Below are 19,906 nucleotides of genomic sequence, written 5' to 3' on the forward strand. Positions count from 1 at the left end.
CAGATACAATAAAACTCTTAGAGGAAAACACAGGCAAAACACTCCTTGACATAAACTGCAGCAATATTTTTTTGGGTTCACTTTCTAGAGCAATGAAAATAAAAACAAAAATGAACAAATGAGACCTGATTAAACTTAACAGCTTTTGCATAGCAAAGGAAGCCATAAACAAAACAGACAACCCATAGAATGGGAGAAAATATCTGCAAACAAAGCAACTAACAAGGGATTAATCTTCAAAATATACTAATAGCTCATGCAGCTTGATACATTAAAAAAAAAAAAAAACCAACAACAAACAACTCAATCAAAAACTGGGCAGAAAATCAATAGACGTTTCTCCAAAGATGACATACAGATGGCCAAAAAGTACATGAAAAGATGCTCAACACTACAAATTATTAGAGAAATGAAAATCAAAATTACAATGAGGTATCACCTCACTTCAGTCAGAATGGCCATCACCAAAGTCTACAAACAGGAGTTCCTGTTGTGGCATAGTGGATTAAGAATCTGACTGCAGCATCTCATATTGCTGTGGAGGTGTGAGCTCAATTCCTGGCCCAGGGCAGTGGGTTAAAGGATCCAGTGTTGGAGTTCCCATCGTGGCTCAGTGGTTAATGAATCTGACTAAGAACCATGAGGTTTTGGGTTCGATCCCTGGCCTTGCTCAGTGGGTTAAGGATCCAGCATTGCCGTGAGCTGTGATGTAAGTTGCAGATGCGGCTCAGATCCCGAGTTGCTGGGGCTCTGGTGTAGGCCGGTGGCTACAGCTCCAATTGGACCCCTAGCCTGGGAACCTCCATATGCTGTGGGAGTGGCCCAAGAAATGGCAAAAAGCCAAAAAAAAAAAAAAAGGATCCAGTGTTTCTGCAGCTTCAGCATAGGTCATAGCTGCAGCTCAGATTCAGTCCTTAGCCTGGGAACTTCCATGTGCCATGGGTGTGGCCATGAAAAAAAAAAAAAGTCTACAAACAATAAATGCTGGAGAGGATGTGAAGAGAAGGACCCTTTTGCATTGCTGGTGGGAATGTAAATTGGTAAAAACAACTATGGAGGAGTTTCCATCGTGGTACAGTGGACACGAATCTGACTAGTATCCGTGAGGTTGCGGGTTCCATCCCTGATCTCACTTAGTGAGTCAGGGATCTGGCATTGCCGTGAGCTGTGGTGTAGGCTGCAGATGCAGCTTGAATCCCATGTCACTGTGGCTGTGTGTAGGCCAGCAAGTGCAGCTCCAATTCAACCCTTAGCCTGGGAACTTCCATATGCCGTGGGTGTGGCCCTAAAAAGCAAAAACAAAACAAACAAAAAAATAACTATGGAGAACAGTACGGAGTTTCCTCAGAAAACTAAAAGGAGAACTACTATATGATCCAGCAATCCCACTCCTGGGCATATATCTGAAGAAAATCATAATTAGAAAAGGTACATGCACCCCAATGTTCACTGCAGTGCTATTTACAGTAGCAAAGACATGAATGCAACTTAAATGTCTATCAACAGAGGGATGGATAAAGAAGATGTGATACATATATACAATGGACTATTACTCAGCTTAAAAAAAAATGAAATAATGCCGTTTGTAGCAACATGGATGACCTAGAGATTATCATACTAAGGTGAAGTAAATCACACAAAGACAAACATTGTATGGTATCACTTCTATGAGGCATATTAAAAAACGATATAAATGAACTTATTTAAAAAACAGAAAAAGACTTCAAAAACAAATTTATGGTTACCGGAGGGAAAAGGTTGGGGGGAGGGATAAATTAGGAGTTTGGGGTTCAAATATACACATTACTGTGTATAAAATAAATAAGCACCAAGGATGACTGTATAGTATAAGGAATAGTAGTATAGAATTACTGTATAGTACCTACTACTGTATAGTACAAGGAACTATACTCAATATTCTATAATAACCTATACAGGAAAAGAGTATTAAAAAGAATGGATATAACTGAATCACTCTGCTGTAACCTGAAACTAACACAACACTGTAAATCAATAATACTTCAATAACAAATAAAAATTAAAAAAATAAAATTGAAAGTAGTTTCAGGAGATCCTGTTGTGGCTCGGCAGGTTAAGAACCTGATACAGTGTCCATGAGGATGCAGGCTCGATCCCTGGCCTTGCTCAGTGGGTTAAGGATCCAGCGTGGCTGCAGAGGAAGCTGGCAGCACAGCCCTGATTTGACCCCTAGGCTGGGAACCCCCACGTACCCAGGAGTGGCTGTAAAAAGGAAAAAAAATAGTTTCAGCTAGGGAGAAGTTATCAGTTAGGAATAGTATTTGCCTCCTGCTATACAGCACAGGGAACTGTGTATGATTGAGTCACTTTGCTATACAACAGAAATTGAAGAAACATTGTAAATCAATGACACTTTAATAAAAAAATTATTTATTTAATATTTATTTCTTTTTGCCATTTCTAGGGCCCTCCTGCATGTGGAGGTTCCCAGGCTAGGGGTCTAATGGGAGTTGTAGCTGCTGGCCTACACCACAGTCACAGCAACTTGGGATCCGAGCCCAGCCTGCGACTTACACCACAGCCCACAGCAATGCCCGATCCTTAACCCACTGAGCAAGGCCAGGGATTGAACCCACAACCTCATGGTTCCTAGTCAGATTCGTTCACCACTGAGCCATGACAGGAACTCCAAAACTTTTTTTTAAAAAAGGAATTGTATTTGCCTGCTATTAATTAAATATAATTTGTCTTAAAAATGCAAATGTGCATGTTTTTTGGATTTTTTTTTTTTTTTTTTTAGGGCTGCACCCACAGCATATGGAAGTTCCCAGGCTAGGGGTCGAATCGGAGCTGCAGTTACAGGCCACAGCCACACCAAATCTGAGCCACATCTGTGACCTACGCCACAGCTCACACAATGCCGGGTCCTTAATCCACTGAGCAAGGCCAGGGATTGAACCTGCATCCTCATGGATACTGGTTGGTTTGTTCCTGCTCAGCCACAGTGGGAATTCCCCAAATGTGCCTTCTTATAATTCATTTTCCCTTAGTTAATGATTGGGCAAATAATCTCTTGAAAGTTTAATGTAAAATTGTTCACCACTTTCTCAGAGAAAGCTAATGAGGGTATATGTCTCCAAATATGGATTGACTAAAGGACTGAGCCTGGACACTTTCCTTTTTACAATATCTACTCATCCATCTTGGTCTTGTGTCCAGACTTCTAATTTTACCTAGAATCTGACCCTTGCATCTGACAACAGCTCTTGGTGAACTGGTTCCCAAAGAACCTGTTTGGTCCTGGGTTATTCCTTCACTCATTAAAAAAAAATTATTATTATTTTTAACCAGCTTTATTGAGGTATAAATAACATGCAACAGATTGCATATATTTGTTTTTGTTTTTCTTTTTCTTTTTTGGCTGCCCTATGGCATGTGGAAGTTCCCAGGTCAGGGATTAGATCCAAGCTGCAGTTGTGCCCTAAGTCACAGCTGTGGTAACACAGCATCCTTAACCCACTGTGCCAGGCTGGGGATAGAACCAAGATGCCGCCGATTCCATTACACCACAGCAGGAACTCCCCCTTCATTCATTTATTCATTTAATAATATATCATTACACTGTAATGATTCAGAACTCAGAGAGGCTTACCTCCTTTCCTAGAAGCAACAAGCTACAGCAAGACAGCCATATTTGGTAGATGAGTTATTTATTCATGTATTTATTACTCAACTACTATGTTCCAGGTCCTGGTCAACTGCTGAAGATAAAGTGGAGGGTAGGATAATCATTGCTCATTCTATGGAGCTTATAATGAAATTAATCAAAGCAAAAATTCATGAGCATACAGTATATTCAGCTCCACTATGAGGAAAACAAGATGAAGACAGGGTCCCTGGTTTCTCCTGCAGGCAGTAAAGCACAATATTGAACAAAATTTAATAAAACACTAAATTATGTAGTTCAGGTGAAAGTACCTTACTAGATAGGAGAGGAAGAAGCCTTAAGAGGGTTGGATAGTTAGGATCTCTGAAAGAGAGGATATATCAAAAAATGGAGAGAGTTCCCATTGCGGTGCAGCAGAAATGAATCCGACTAGGAACAATGAGGTTGTGGGTTTGATCCCTGGACTTGCTCAGTGGCTCAGTGGGTTAAAGATCCAGCGTTGCCGTGGGCTGTGGTAATAGGTTGCAGACGTGGCTTGGATCTGGCATTGCTATGGCCCTGGTGTAGGCTGGCACCGTAGCTCTGATTTGACCCTTAGCCTGGAACCTCTATTAGCTGTGGGTGCGGCCCCAAAAAGCAAAAAATAAAAATAAAAAAATTGGAGTTCCCGTCGTGGTGCAGTGGTTAACGAATCCAACTAGGAACCATGAGGTTGTGGGTTCGATCCCTGGCCTTGCTCAGTGGGTTAACGATCCGGCGTTGCCGTGAGCTGTGGTGTAGGTCGCAGATGCGGCTCGGATCCCGTGTTGCTGTGGTTCTGGTGTAGACCGGTGGCTACAGCTCCGATTAGACCCCTAGCCTGGGAACTCCATATGCCGTAGGAGCGGTCCTAGAAAAGGTAAAAAAATAAATAAAAATAATTTTTTTGTTTTAAATGGGGGCGGAGTTATTTGGAGACAACTATGAGGAACCTAGGCTTCAGCAGGATTGAGTCGCTGGAGTTCCCTGGTGGCTCAGCAGGTTAAGGATCCAGCATTGTCCCTGCTGCAGTGCAGGTTTGATCCCTAGTCCAGGATCTTCTACATGCTATGGGTATGGTTAAAAAAAATAGAGTGGCAGACTTTTGTGAACATCTCCCACATAACATGTTAGAAGAGCAAGGTGGTGATTAACCTCCAACGTCAGGCCCTCAGAGACCCTGCAGTTTATCTGCTCTCCTCAGTCAAGTTGCCCTGCTCAGTTGCTGCGTTAGTCCCAGGCAGTACATTGGGATGTTTCAGAGTTATGCTTATGTTTGTGCACACTGGATCAACCTTTAGTTGTAGACAGGCTGGGACCTGAGACCCTTTGCTGCAGTGAGTGCAGTGCTTGCACCTGGACAAACAGCTAGAGCAACAAAATACAAATAAAGTATAAGGGACTAAAAATAACTAGAGCATGCAAAGTTGGGGCAAACTATGGTACAAAGAGCCTAAAAAAAACTGTCACTTCTGAAGAGCCAAGAGCAAAGGCAAGGTGTCAAGAGCAAAAGCAGGACACTACAAATGCTCCCTGCACACATCATCAAAGGGGTGGGCAAACCACCTAAGCCACCCCTCCAGCCTGACCCTTGGAGCCACCCCTACCCTCAATCCATATAAGGAACCAGTTCACCTCACAGGGAGCAAGCAAGTGAGCAAGGGAAACTTGCTCATTTCTGCTCCCCACTGCTGCAGCAGGGGCCCCAATAAAGCCTTGCCTGAATTTCTCTCCTGGCCTCTTACCAATTTCTATTGAGGAGGCCAAGAACCCTGAATGGTAACATTCTTTGGGGACCATTGTCCTGTCCCAGGAGAGGATCTGAGCACCTCTGGGACCACTGAATGTGGCTTCCCTGTGGGTGAAAAGCAGCCTCCTGAAGCTCTTGTTTCAGCATCACCACTTTTGATAAGTCTGCCTTCCTAGCTCCTGAGGGCCTCAGTACCTTCAGTCAGGCAACTCATCCCATTTTTTTGTCCCCTTCTCCTCACCACTTTCTCTTTTCCCATTGTCCTTTTCCCTTTCCTAAAATCTGCTTTCTCTCTCCTCTTTACTTCTGTCCTATCCTTCTGAGAGAATGGATATTGAGCAGCTGTATCACCACTTCTTTCAGCTTGTGAGACCATGCTCCCTCTGGCTGGCAATGGCTCACCTTGACAGGTGACAGGGAGAGGTGGTAGAGACTTGCCTTACACCATGCAGATCCTGGTCCAGCAGGGTCTTCCTAGCAGATTTTTAAGAGTGATAGAGGTTCAAACCTCATATTGTGTAGTGGCTGGAAGTCCAATCATCCCAGTATTTTCACCTTTATTTCCCTGCCAACAAGAGGAGTCCCATTGGGAATGGGCTGAAGCTGCTGATTTCTATATACTGGTGACTGGAGTATGTGTGGGTTAGAGTTCCATCTGAAGGTTGCAATCTCACAGTGTACAGCTGGCTGGTTTCTGGGCTTGATCACGCTGGAGAGCAGTGGACAGGGCACTCCCTCCTCCACTGGCCCTTTCTGGAAGACCCAGGTTGGTGCCTGAATAGACACCTGCAGGGGGTGGGTGAAACCACAATCTCTCTCTTTTCTCTTTTCTAATCTTTCCTGTCCCTCCTACCTTTCCCTTTGTCTTCACCCCATAGTCCCGTCCCCTTGATCCTGAAAACTTTTTGTGTCTTTTAAGTTTCTGGCATTGGTATCTTTGTTTTATGCAGTTCTGTTTGTCCAACTGCTCTTGCAAATCTCTGCCGAAATTGTGGGCATGGTGGTGCATTTAAGCCTTGAAATACAAATACAGCCCACATTGCCTGAGGCTCCAGCCTTTCCAAAGAGCAAAAAAAGAAAAAAAAAAAAAAAAAGAAAAGAAAGAAAAAGTGCTTGCATTTCCCTCTTCTGCCTTTGAAATGTGGCTGTTCTGCTTTGGTTCTCAGGAATTATCTGATCCATCTGTAATCCCACAGAGTGAGGTGAAAAAAGAAAAATAAGAGGCCTTTTAAAATTCAAGTGGAAAAACTATGAGCTCTCTGGTTCTGTCTTTATGTGAAAATTAACTTGTAAATGAGCTGTATTTAATTGGTTTAAAGGAAAGTGTGCACCTACATATACTCTCAGAAATATAAAAGAAATGGCCAAAAAACACATGAAAAGATGTTCAGCGTCACTCATTATTAGAGAAATGCAAATCAAAACCACTATGAGGTACCACCTTACACCAGCCAGAATGGCCACCATCAAAAAGTCTACAAACAATAAGCCGGAGAGGGTGTGGTGAAGAGGGAACCCTCTTACACTGTTGATGGGAATGTAAATTGGTGCAACCACTGTGGAAAACAGTACAGAGATGCCTCAGAAAACTAAAAATAGAATTACCATTTGATCCAACAATCCCACTCCTGGGCATCTATCCAGAGAAAACCATGACTCAGAAAGATATATATACTCCTTTGTGGGATGGAAATCCTATAAAACTGGATTGTGATGATCATTGTACAACTATAAATGTAATAAATTCATTCAGTAATAATAAAAAATAAGAAAATAAAATAAATTTACACCATAGGAAAAGAAATTAAAAAAAAAGAAAGATACATGTACTCCAATGTTCACTGCAGCACTCTATACAATAGTCAAGAGGTGGAAACAACCTAAATGTACATCAACAGAGGAGTGGATGAAGATGTGGTACATATACACAATGGAATATTACTCAGCCATTAAAAGAAATAACAGCATTTACAGCAACATGGATGGACCTAGAAATTATCACACTAAGTGAAGGCATCGAGATACCAACATTATATGGTATCAATTACAAGTGGAATCTAAAAAAAGGACACAATGGACTTCTTTGCAGAACAGATACTGACTCACAGACTTTGAAAAATTTATGGTTTCCAAATGAGACAGGCTGGGGTGTAGGGGGATGCACTGGGGATTTGGGATGGAAATACTATAATGTGGTTGTGACAATTGTTGTACAACCATAAATGTAATAAAATTCATTGAGCAATAAAAAAAAATAAAGAAATATAAAAGAAACTTGCCAGAGTACATTTCAGGTTCATGTGATTTGAGAAATATTCAATATTAAATTAATATCTGGTATTAAAGCTAGCTTAAGCCTGAGGGTTTAATTAATACAGACCTGTCTTTAGAGTCACTAAATATAATATTTTATTGCATCTGGATTTACTGAAAATCACTAAGTGCATATTGCTTTTGTTATAAAATTTATTGGAGTTCCCATGGTGGCTCAGTGGTTAAGAAACCCGACTAGTATCCATGAGGATGCGGGTTTGATCCCTGGCCTTGATCAGTGGGTTACGGATCCAGCGCTGCCATGAGCTGTGGTGTAGATTGAAGACACGGCTCAGATCCCAAGTTGCTGTGGTTGTGGTCTAGGCCAGCAGCTGTAGCTCTGATTCGACCCCTAGCCTAGGAACTTCCATATGCCATGGGTTGGGCCCTAAAAATACAAAAAAAAAAAAAAAAAAAAAGATAAAATTTGTCGATAAGGGGAGTTCCCGCTGTGGCGCAGTAGAAACAGATCCAACTAAAAACCATGAGGTTGCAGGATCAATCCCTGGCCTCGCTTAGTGGGTTAAGGATCTGTCGTTGCTGTGAGCTGTGGTGTAGGTCTAAGACACGGCTCGGATCTGGCATTGCTGTGGCTGTGGCGTAGGCTGGTGGCTACAGCTCCGATTCGACCCCTAGCCTGGGAACCTCCATATGCCGTGGGAGTGGCCCTAAAAAGACAAAAAAAAAAAAAAAAAATTGTCAGCAAGGAAAATACCTGATATGATTAATTTTTTAAAGCAAATATCACTGATATAAGAGCATTTTGATAAACTTTATAAGAATAATTGTTTTGGAAATGTCCACCAAATGTATTCTCTCCACATTTTGCTAACTTGAGACTAAAGTTATAGAAATTCATTGAATATCCAGGCCATTGCAAATAAGATAAACTATTGACACATTAATTGCTAAACAGGTTTAAATTTACCTACTATAGTTGTCTTATGAGAGAGTAAAGATGTTTGGTGCCACTTGAGATGTTCTCTACCAAACTACAGAATGCTGAAGATAGTTCATGGTTGCCAAAGGCAAGTAGGATAGGTGTTTTCAGTGAAGAAGTTATGAGAAATAGAAATACATTTTGTTAAAGGGGAAAAGAGATGATTTTGGCCTATAGCTTGTTGTTTCTGAATGGGAAAAGAATAAAGGACAAAATAATAGGGATATAGAAAGTTGCAAGTTTGTTGAAAGAAAACATTAGGGGAGTTCCCGTCGTGGCGGAGTGGTTAACAAATCCGACTAGGAACCATGAGGTTGCAGGTTCAATCCCTGCCCTTGCTCAGTGGGTTGACGATCCAGTGTTGCCGTGAGCTATGGTGCAGGTTGCAGACGCGGCTCGGGTCCCGTGTTGCTGTGGCTCTGGTGTAGGCTGGTGGCTACGGCTCCGATTAGACCCCTAGCCTGGGAACCTCCATATGCCGAGGGAGCGGCCCTAGAAAAGGCAAAAAGACAAAAAAAAAAAAAAAAAAAGAAGAAGAAGAAAACATTAGGAAAATAATTTTGTTTTCAGTCAGAATTTTCTAAGGTTGGATTAAATTTAATTAGGTAAATGGATTTTTTAAAATGATTTTTATTTTTTCCATTATGTTGATTTACAGTGTTTGTGGATTTCTACTGTACAGCAGAGTGACCCAATCATACATATATATATGTATATATATACACATATTCTTTTTCTTACATTATCCTCCATCATGTTCCATCACAAGTGACTAGATATAGTTCCCTGTGCTATACAGCAGGATCTCATTGCTTACCCACTCCAAATGTAATAGTTTGCATCTATTAACCCCAAATTTCCAGTCCATCCCAGGTAAATGGATTTTAAGAGTAGGCTGAAGCAAGACTGGATTTGGTTTCTCACATAAGAAAACAAAGTTTTCCTGGAATGTTGCTTTCTTTTTTCTTTTTTCTTTTTTTTTTTTTTTTTAGGGCTGCACCCGTGGCATATGGAGGTTCGCAGGCTAAGGACCGAATCAGAGCTGTAGCTGCTGGCCTATGCCACAGCCACAGCAACACCAGATCTGAGCCACGTCTGCAACCTACACCACCACTCACGGCAATGCTGGATCCCTAACCCACCAGGCAGGGCCAGGAATCGAACCTGCATCCTCATGGATGCTAGTCAGATTTGTTTCCTCTAAGCCTTGATGGGAACTCCGGAATGTTGCTTTTGATAACAGACTGTGTGAGTTTCTGTGCCTTTAAGTGACCTGTATTTACATTTGAAATCTTTCTCTCAGCTCAAGGAGTAAGTAATATTTCACAGCAACCTATGATCCTATTTGACTGGGTGTTTTAAAGTTTTTTGAAATTTTTGACAGACTTCTCAAAGATCAAATTCTAACTAAAGACTTTTGACCTACAGCTAACTTTGCTGTGCTTTGAAAGAACCCTGAAATATCCCAAAAAGAGATCTTAAACTGGGTTTATTTGTTATGTTAAATTATATGGGAAGCACTGTGAAATGAATACTAAATCTTAGGTGATATTGTATGGGTAAATATTACTCATATAGATACTCTAGAAATTATATGAAATTCCTAAAAGTCTAGTATGTCCTGATAATTTTAGTTATTATAACCAAGTTCCTTTGTCAATTACATTGTAATCAGGTGTTTAACTGTGCCTTCTAAGTCTTTCATCATTTAGACAGTTAAGCTGATGCTTTGCAAAAATGCTTAGGGATGAGCTGGAGTTCCCTGGTGGCTTAGTGGTTAAGGATCAGGCATTGTCACTGCTATGGCTCAGGGCACTGCTGTGGCCCAGGTTCAATCACTGGCCTTCTGCATGGCACAGCCAAGGCAAAAAAAAAACCAAAAAAACAACAAAAAAAAACCTTTAGGGATGAGAAAGTGTATCAAAAAGCAGGTTAACTATGAAAAAGTTAAAGGAGTGACCCAAGAAGTAAAAGAAAATCCAGCCCTCTTCTGGGGATGGCTTGTGGAGACTTAGAAAATTTACTAGGAGTTCCTTTGGTGGCCCGGCGGGTTAGGGACCCAGCTGTGTCATTGCTGTGGCTCAGGCCACAGCTGTGGCACAGGTTTGATTCCTAGCCCCAGAACTTCTGCATGTTGTAGGTGCAGCCAAAAAAGAAAAGAAAAGAAAAGGAAAAAAAAATTAATTTTGATCCCTCTACTCCTGAGAGTCAATCTCTGCTGGGACAACATTTTATCAGGAAGTCTGCCCCCCATAAACTTTTTTTTGGTAAATTCCAAAAGTTAAAATTAGGCCGACAAAGTCCTACATTCCAACTCCTGGAGGTAGTCTTTGTGGGTATTTAATAATTGAGATTGGGCTGAAGAGGAAGAAAGAATGCAATGTAAAAACAGGCAGGCCAGGGCTCATGATAAACTGATGACTGTTGCTGTTCAGCCATGCCTTCCAACCTCAGGGCAGCCCAAGGAAGCCAAGGAAGCTTAACTATCTACCTGGAGATAAAACCAGCAAGGTTTTATCAAAAACTTACATTTGCTTCAATGTTAAGTCAACCAGCCACAGGGCCTGAAAGTGCCAGAAAGAGCAATGGTCCATGTCTAGTCTGCAAACCAAAAGGAGATGGGACTGTTCCTAGTCCCAAAGGGGAACTCCTGCTCCTAGGATGGCCATGCTAGATGACTGAGGTGGCCTGGGAATTCTGGTGGTTCTCCTCCCTCATGATATATCTTCCACATCCTTAACTGGCTATGTCAGCAAGGGAACTCTGAAAATTAAAAATTTTAAAAGTGATATGGGAACAATTTACTCTGTCCTGATTTTTCATGCTGAGCCTCCAAAAGCTGTACAGTAACCAGTGTTGAAGGGAAGTCTTGCATTGGCCCCCTCAAACACTCAAACAGTGTTTGATCTCACAGCAATGGGCTCAACATTTAGGATTTGTTTTGACCCCAGGGGCACGAGCCCTGGCCATAGATCTAAAAACAGCCATTAGCACATTACCATCTTCAGTCACCCAGGGGCAACTCTGAGGCTTTCTCAGGATGGCTGGGTTCTGTCATATCTGGATACCAAATTATGGCCTTATAACAAAACTCTGATATGAGGCTCTAAAGGGAGAAAAAGGGAACACTTTCAATGAAATAGGGTCCATCAGCAGATCTTTGAGACTCTAAGGGCTGAGTAGAGTACAGCATAAGCACTGGGGCTTCCAAATTTGGACAAGCCCTTTACTCTATACATTTACAAGTGGTCAGGACAGCCCTAGGAGTCCTGACCCAAAAGCCAGAACCGATCAGAGACTAGAGGCTTACTTTTCAAAACAATTGGACTCAGTGACCCTGGGATGGCCAAGCTACCTGTGGGCAGTAGCAGCCACAGCCCTGTTGGTTAACGAGGTGTCCAAGCTTACCCTGGAATAACACTTAGATGTATTAACCTCTCATCAGATACAATCTGTGACTGGAAAGGTTAACAAGATATCAGGCCCGGAGTTCCTGTTGTGGCGCAGCGGAAATGAATCTGACTAGTAACCACGAAGTTGCAGGTTGGATCCCTGGCCTCAGTCAGTGGGTTAAGGATCTGGCTTTGCTGTGTGCTGTGGTGTAGGTCGAAGATGTGGCTCAGATCCTGTGTTGCTGTGACTGTGGTATAGGTCGGCAGCTCTAGGTCCGATTTGACCCCTAGCCTGGGGACTTTCATATGCTGTGGGTGTGGCCCTTAAAAAAAAAAAAAAAAAGATATCAGGTCCTCTTAAAGAACACTTCCGATGTTACCTTAGAGGTACGCCAAACCCTGAACCCAGCAACTCTGCTACCAGTGGTAGAGAGTGAAGACTTATCGCATCAGTGTATAGAGAACACCAAACTTAATTCTAGCAGGTCTGATCATCCAGATGAACCTCCTGAGAAACCTGAGGTCGAATGGTTTACTGAGGGAAGCAGTTATATAAAAACAGGAATCCATGGAGTTCCCGTCATGGCTCAGTGGTTAACGAATCCGACTAGGAACCATGAGGTTGCAGGTTCAATCCCTGGCCTTGCTCAGTGGGTTAAGGATCTGGCGTTGCCATGAGCTGTGGTGTAGGCTGCAGACACAGCTCGGATCCTGCGTTGCTGTGGCTCTGCTGTAGGCCGGTGGATACAGCTCTGATTAGACCCCTAGCCTGGGAACCTCCATATGCAGTGGGAGCGGCCCAAGAAATGGCAAAAAAAAAAAAAAAAGAAAAGAAAAAGAAAAAAAAGGAATCCAAAAGGTGGGGTATTGCAGAAAAAACATTTGACTAAGTCCAACATCCATTTATGATCAAAATGGGTATAGAGGAACATACCTTAACATAATAAAAGCCATTTACGACAAACCCACAGCAAATATAATACTCAATGGAGAAAAGCCGAAAGCCTTCCCACTAAAATCTGGAACAAGACAAGGATGCCTACTCTCATCACTGTTATTCAACCTTGTATTGGAAGTCCTAGCCACAGCAATCAGACAAACAAAAGAAATAAAAGGTATTTGAATTGGACGAGAAGAGGTAAAATTGTCACTGTATGCAGATGACATGATACTATATATAGAAAACCCTAAGGACTTATCTGAAAAACTACTTGAAGTGATCAATAAATTCAGCAAAGTAGCAGGATATAAGATTAACGTTCAGAAATCAGTCACCTTTCTGTATACTAACAATGAAATATTAGAAAAGGAATACAAAAATACAATACCTTTTAAAATTGTACTCCAAAAAATCAAATTCCTGGGAATAAACCTGATTAAGGAGGTGAAAGATTTATACATTGAAAACTATAAAACATTAATCAAGGGAATTAAAGAGGATTCAAAGAAATAGAAAGATATTCCATGCTTCTGGGTTGGAAAAATTAATATTGTAAAAATGGCCATACTACCCAAAGCAATCTACAGATTCGATGCAATCCCTATCAAATTACCCATGACATTTTTCACAGAACTAGAACAAACAATCCAAAATTTACATGAAACCATAAAAGACCCAGAACTGCCAAAGCAATCCTGAGGAAAACAAACCAAGCAGGAGGCATAACTCTCCCAGACTTCAGGCAATATTACAAAGCCACATCATCAAGACAGGGTGGTACTGGTATCACAACAGACATACAGACCAATGGCACAGAACTGAGAACCCAGAAATAAACCCAGACACCTACGGCCAATTAATCTTCAACAAAGGAGGCAAGAATGGGAAAAAAGTTTTTCAGCAAGTGTTCCTGGGAAAACTGGACAGCTGCATGTAAATCAAACTGGAACACACCCTCACACCATGCACAAAAATAAATTCAAAATGGCTTGAAGACTTAAATGTAAGACAAGACACCATCAAACTCCTAGAAGAGAACACAGGCAAAACATTCTCTGACATCAACCTTACAAATGTTTTCTCAGTTCAGTCTCCCAAAGCAACAGAAATAAAAGCAAAAATAAACCAATGGGACCTAATCAAACTGACAAGCTTTTGCACAGCAAAGGAAACCATAAAAAAACCCAAAAAGACAACTTACAGATTGGGAGAAAATAGTTTCAAATGATGCAACAGACAAGGGCTTAATCTCTAAAATATACAAACAACTTAACACAACTCAACAGCAAAAAAGCCAACAACCCAATGTAAAAATGGACAAAAGGCCTGAATAGACATTTTTCCAAAGAAAATATATAGATGGCCAACAAACACATGAAAAAATGCTCAACATCCCTGATTATCAGAGAAATGCAAACCAAAACTACTATGAGATACCACCTCACACCAGTCAGAACGGCCATCAATAATAAGTCCACAAATAACAAATGCTGGAGGGGGTGTGGAGAAAAGGGAACCCTCCTGCACTGTTGTAATATAAATTGGTACAACCACTATGGAGAACAGTATGGAGGTACCTTAGGAAACTATACATAGAACTGCCCTATGACCCAGCAATCCCACTCTTGGGCATACATCTGGACAAAACTTTCCTTGAAAAAAGACATATGCACCTGCATGTTCACTGCAGCACTATTCACAATAGCCAAGACACAGAAACAACCCAAATGTCCATTGACAGATGATTTGATTAAGAAGATGTGGTATATATACACAACGGAATACTACTCAGTCATAAAAAGAACAAAATAATGCCATTTGCAGCAACATGGACGGAACTAGAGACTCTCATACTAAGTAAGTCAGAAAGAGAAAGACAAATATCATATGATATCACTTATATCTGGAATCTAATATACAGCGCAAATGAACCTTTCCACAGAAAAGAAAATCAGACATAGAGAATAGACTTGTGGTTGCTGAGGGGGAGGGGGAGGGAGTGGGATGTATTGGGAGCTTGGGGTTAATAGATGCAGACTATTGCCTTTGGAATGGGTAAGCAATGAGATCCTGCAGTATACCACTGGGAACTATGTCTAGTCATTTATGATGGTTCATGATAATGTGAGAGAAAAGAATGTATAAATGTATGTGAAACTGGGTCACCTTGCTGTGCGGTAGAAAATTGACAGAACACTGTAAACTAGGAATAATGGAAAACATAAAAATCATTATAAATGGAATTAAAAAAAAAAAAAGGCAGGGTATGCCATAGTCAGTCTAAATGAAGTCATAGGAGCCAAGGCCCTGACACCCCAGACATCAACCCAGATGGCTGAACTAATTGCATTAATGAGAGCTCTGCAATTAGGGAAGGATAAGAAATATTTTTACTGACTCTAAATATGGGGTACACATGCTACATGTTCATACTACCATCTGGAAAGAAAGAGGAATGTTTACCACTGGAAATTCCCCCATAAAATATAAAAATTTGATTCTGGCTTTTTAAAAAGAGGTACAGGAATTCTGTGATGCAGCAGGTTGGGGATCCAGCATTGTCAATTCAGCAGCTTGGGTGGCTGCTGTGGCGCAGGCCTGATCCCTGGCTCAGGAATTTCCACATTTTTTTGTAGCCAAAAAAAAAAAAAAGAAAAAAAGCTCCTGACCTAGGTAGCAATAATCCACTGTAGTGGCCATCAGAGGGATGGATCTTTTGTGAGCCAAGGGAATAGCAAAGATGATCAAACAGCTATACAGGCAGCTTGAGTGCAGAAGCCTGAGCAGGTTATGGCCCTAGTCACTGCCCACCCTGCTGAACTCCCTAGCCTCCCCCAGTGCTCCCCACAGGAACAAGAAAATGCTGAGAAATGGAGCTATGAGAAAGGAAGTGTAGGCTGGTATAAAATGGAGGGTAAGTTTCTTATCCCTGAAGCCCAGTGATGGAAACTCACTAAAAGCTTAGATGATGCCACCCACCATGGGAGAGCTGTACTATGGGACTTGATGCAAAAGGCCTTTTCAGTGAAGTGACTTAAAAGAACAGTAAAATGAGTAACACTTGTCTGAGATTTATGTGCCCATAATAATCCACAGGCTCATCCAATGCCCCTTCTGTTACTCAGGCCAGTTCAACCCTGAGGGCCATTTGGGGAGTGGGGGGGAATTTCACCCAAATGCCCCCATGATGAGGATATAAATATCTTCTAGTGTTTGTTGATACTTTCATGGGATGGGATGAGGCCTTCCCTACCCAATCTGAGAAGGCTATGGAAGTCTCTAAGTCCCTTTTAAAAGAAGTAATTCCTCCGTTTAGACTTCCAAAGTCCCTCCAGAGTGGTAACAGGCCCTCCTTTATAGCCAAAACCACACAGGGGCTCCCAACGGCCCTTAGGATAGATTACAAGCTACATCCATCTTGGCACCCTCAGTCTTCAGAGAAGGTAGAGAAAATGAACCGTACTTTAAAAACCTTAGCAAGACTCTGCCAATAAACTGAAACGGCTTGCTTCCTATTGCACTCCTTGAGGTCTGTGTAGCCCCTGGGAGTGATCTGAGACTTAGTCCTTGACATGGCCCATGGGAGGCCTTTCCTTACCACTGACATTCTGCTTGATGAGGAAGTGAACTAGGCCCTGAGATTAATCTAGGACAAACTCAGAAGGTAATCCAGAACTATGCCCACAAGGCACTACCAGCTCCCCATAAAAATACAGAAGGAATTACTTCACCAATAAACAAACCCTAGAGGTCAAGTCCTTCTTAAAACCTGGAAAGAGGGTTCCCCCAAAGACCAATTATTGCCAAGATGCAAGGGTCCCATAAAGTAATTTTAGCCATCTCCACTACTGTCAAACTGCAAGGGATATCTAGTTGGGTACATCTGTCTAGACTAAAGCTTTTACCTCCAGAAACCCTGCAGGTTACAATGGGTGGACAACAGACCTGTGAGCTAGTGGAAGCTCTGAAATACTTATTCAAAAGATAGGTACCATCAACAGATAAGTAAAATAATGTAGTGGGTTAGACTCCCATTTGCCATTCTTGCTTTTGTACTCAAAAGGAACATACATGAACACCTTGTTTAAAATGTTGGAGAGATTTATATCTTATCAACATAATGGTCCGCTGTCCCCTAATTGTTTAAGTAAACTAACAAGAATTATATCCTTCAAGGGTTGTATGCTCTTAACAACCATGAGACAGACATTCAGGTCTGCATGCCTTAAGGCTTTGTTTTCCTCTGCCAACATCCAAACCTTCATAAATTGGCCAGGCCCTGTCCTTTTCCAACCAAGTTATAGCCTATAAATGCATTGACAATGTTCACTTTATAGAAGAGTGTACTACAGGGATAAGAGGGACTTTTTACCTATTACAGGACCACTCTGGCCCACCACCAAATCCGGAAAGCACTAGGAACGATCTTGGCAGAGGCAGGGCTGGCAGCTCCAGGGAGAGGCTTACCTATAATGAAGGCAGCATTGAGAAACCTCATCAGACAGCTTAGTTATATGACAAGCCTTAACAGGACTTAAGACCTCTTTTGTTTCTTGCTTTTAATCATCATCCGGCTCTTGATTATCTTCTGGAAGAATAAGGTGGAGCTTATGCAATAACTAATCTTCCTGCTGCACCTGAATTAATGTGATAGGACAGGTAGAATATTAAGGAAACACATGCCCAGGCAGACTGGCTTCACAATTTTTTCAGGGGCAATAGTGCCTTCACTGTCTGGTCAACAATTAAGCAATCCCTCCCAAAGTTAACCTGGTTCCTTTCCTTTCCAGGTCCTTTAGAGACCATTGTTGTTCTTCTTGGCCTTTGTTTGTTTAACTTTCTGGTTAAATTTATGTCTTCTAGGCTCCAACAATTTCAAGGAAGACCCATGATGGCTAAAGGATTCAACCCGTTCCAGTGGAGGGTGGCCCAGGTCCTTACAGATCCTTGGAACAGTCAGCAAGGTGTGGAAAGTAGCCTTCCACACCTCTAGGGAAAGCTAGGGTCTGAGGCCCCTGACCACCAGGAAGAAGTTTTGGCAGAGAACTTTGGGCCCTTATCCCTTAAGAATAAAGGTACTGAATCTCTCATGAGGGAATGAGGCAGGCTGGGACCTAGGACCTGGGACCCTTTGCTACAGTGGCTACAGTGCTTGCACCTGGGACAAATGTCTCTTTGAGCAACAAAATACAAAGAAACACTCAGGGACTAAAAATAACCCCATGCATGCACAGGAGGGGAAATTATGGACAATAAGATACAAAAAGGCTTCCATGCACCCCAGTGTTCCTTGAAGCATTATTTACATGGAAGCAACCTAAATGTCCATCAACAGAGGAGTGGATAAAGAAGATGTAGTACATATATACAATGGAATATTACTCAGCTATTAAAAAAAACGAAATGCCAAATGCAGCAACATGGATTTGCAGCAACTTCATACTAAGTGAAGTCAGACAGAGAAAAGTATCATATGAGGTCACCAATATGCAGAATCTAATAAAAATAATACAAAGAACTTACAAAACAGACTCAAAGATTTCAAAATCAAATTTAGGGTTACCGGAGTTCCTGTCGTGGCTCAGTGGTTAATGAACCTGACTAGGAACGATGAGGTTTCGGGTTCGAGCCCTGGTCTTGCTCAGTGGGTTAGGGATCCGGCATCGCTGTGAGCTGTGGTATAGGTCGCAGACGAGGCTCGGATCTGGCGTGGCTGTGGCCGGCAGCTGTAGCTCTGATTAGACCCCTAGCCTGGGAACCTCCACAGCCGCGGGGGGGGGGGGGGGGGCTAAAAATACATAAGACAAACAAAAACAAAAACAAAAACAAAAGAACCTACAGTATAGGCAGGGTAATCTATCAATACTGTGTAATATCCTATATGACAAAAGAATCTGAAAAGGAATGGATATGTGTATAGCTGATCTACTTTGCTATATACCTGAAACCAACACACCTTTGTAAGTCAACTATATGCCAATAAAATTAAAAAATACATATACAAAAAGACTGAAAAACCAGCTGCCACTTTTAAAGAGCCAAGAGCAAAAGCAGGGTTCTACACATGTCCCCTGTACACAACACCACCAAAGGGGTGGGCAAGCCACTTAAGCCACCCCTCTGGCCTGATCTCTGGACCTGCCCCTACCTTCACCCCATAAAAGGAACAACCTTGCCCCCCTCAGTGATCGAGCAAGGGAACCTGCTGCTGATTTCTGCTCCCTCCTGCTGTAGTGGGGGCCCCAATAAAGCCTTGCCTGAACTTCCTGCTTAGCCTCTTATCAATTTCTAGTAAGGTAGGCCAAGAACCCTGGCTGGTAGCAGTTGCTAGGACCTACCTTATTACTTTCTTACATTCACCTGTTTTTGGGTTTTTTTGTTTTTTTGTTTTTTTTTTTTTTTTGCCTTTCCTTAGCCGTTGGAGTAATTCCTTAAGTAGAGTCCAATCAGAAATGGGCCAGCCCTTTAAGAGCTCTCCTGTGGCATAGTGGTTTGAGGATTTGGCTTTCTCACTGCAGTGACTTGGGTTGCCTGTGTGGCACAGGTTGCATCCCTGGCCCAGGAACTTCCATATGCCCTGGGCACAGTCAAAAAAAAAAAAAAAGAAAGAAAAAGAAATTAAAAAAAAAAGGAGTTCCCATGTGGCTCAGTGGGTTAAGAACCCTACAGTTGTCTCTGTGAGGATATTCGGGTTCAAGCCCTGGCCTCTCTCAGTGGGTTAAGGATCTGGTGTTGCCACAAGTTGCAGTGTAGCTTGCCAATGTGGCTCGGATCTGGCGTGGCTGTGGCGGGGGCTAGGCCACAGGTGCAGCTCCATTTCGACCCCTGGGCTGGGGAACTTGCATATACTGCAGGTGTGGCCATTGAAAAAAAGAAGAAAAGTGGCTCCCTTAATTGATTGGCGAGG

At 42.1% G+C, this 19,906-nt stretch overlaps 1 protein-coding gene across 2 annotated transcripts in view; it reads right to left on the reverse strand.

Moving 5' to 3' along the window:
• Positions 1-19,906, reverse strand: part of ARID3B (AT-rich interaction domain 3B) — a 491,508-nt gene that overhangs the window by 140,936 nt on the left and 330,666 nt on the right. The window lies entirely within an intron of this gene.

The sequence above is a fragment of the Sus scrofa genome, chromosome 7 (genome assembly GCF_054392235.1).
Source record: "Sus scrofa isolate SSC_HxYL_T2T_F1_AM1 chromosome 7, Sscrofa_HxYL_maternal_Yorkshire_Landrace_v2.0, whole genome shotgun sequence".
Lineage (NCBI taxonomy): Eukaryota > Metazoa > Chordata > Mammalia > Artiodactyla > Suidae > Sus > Sus scrofa.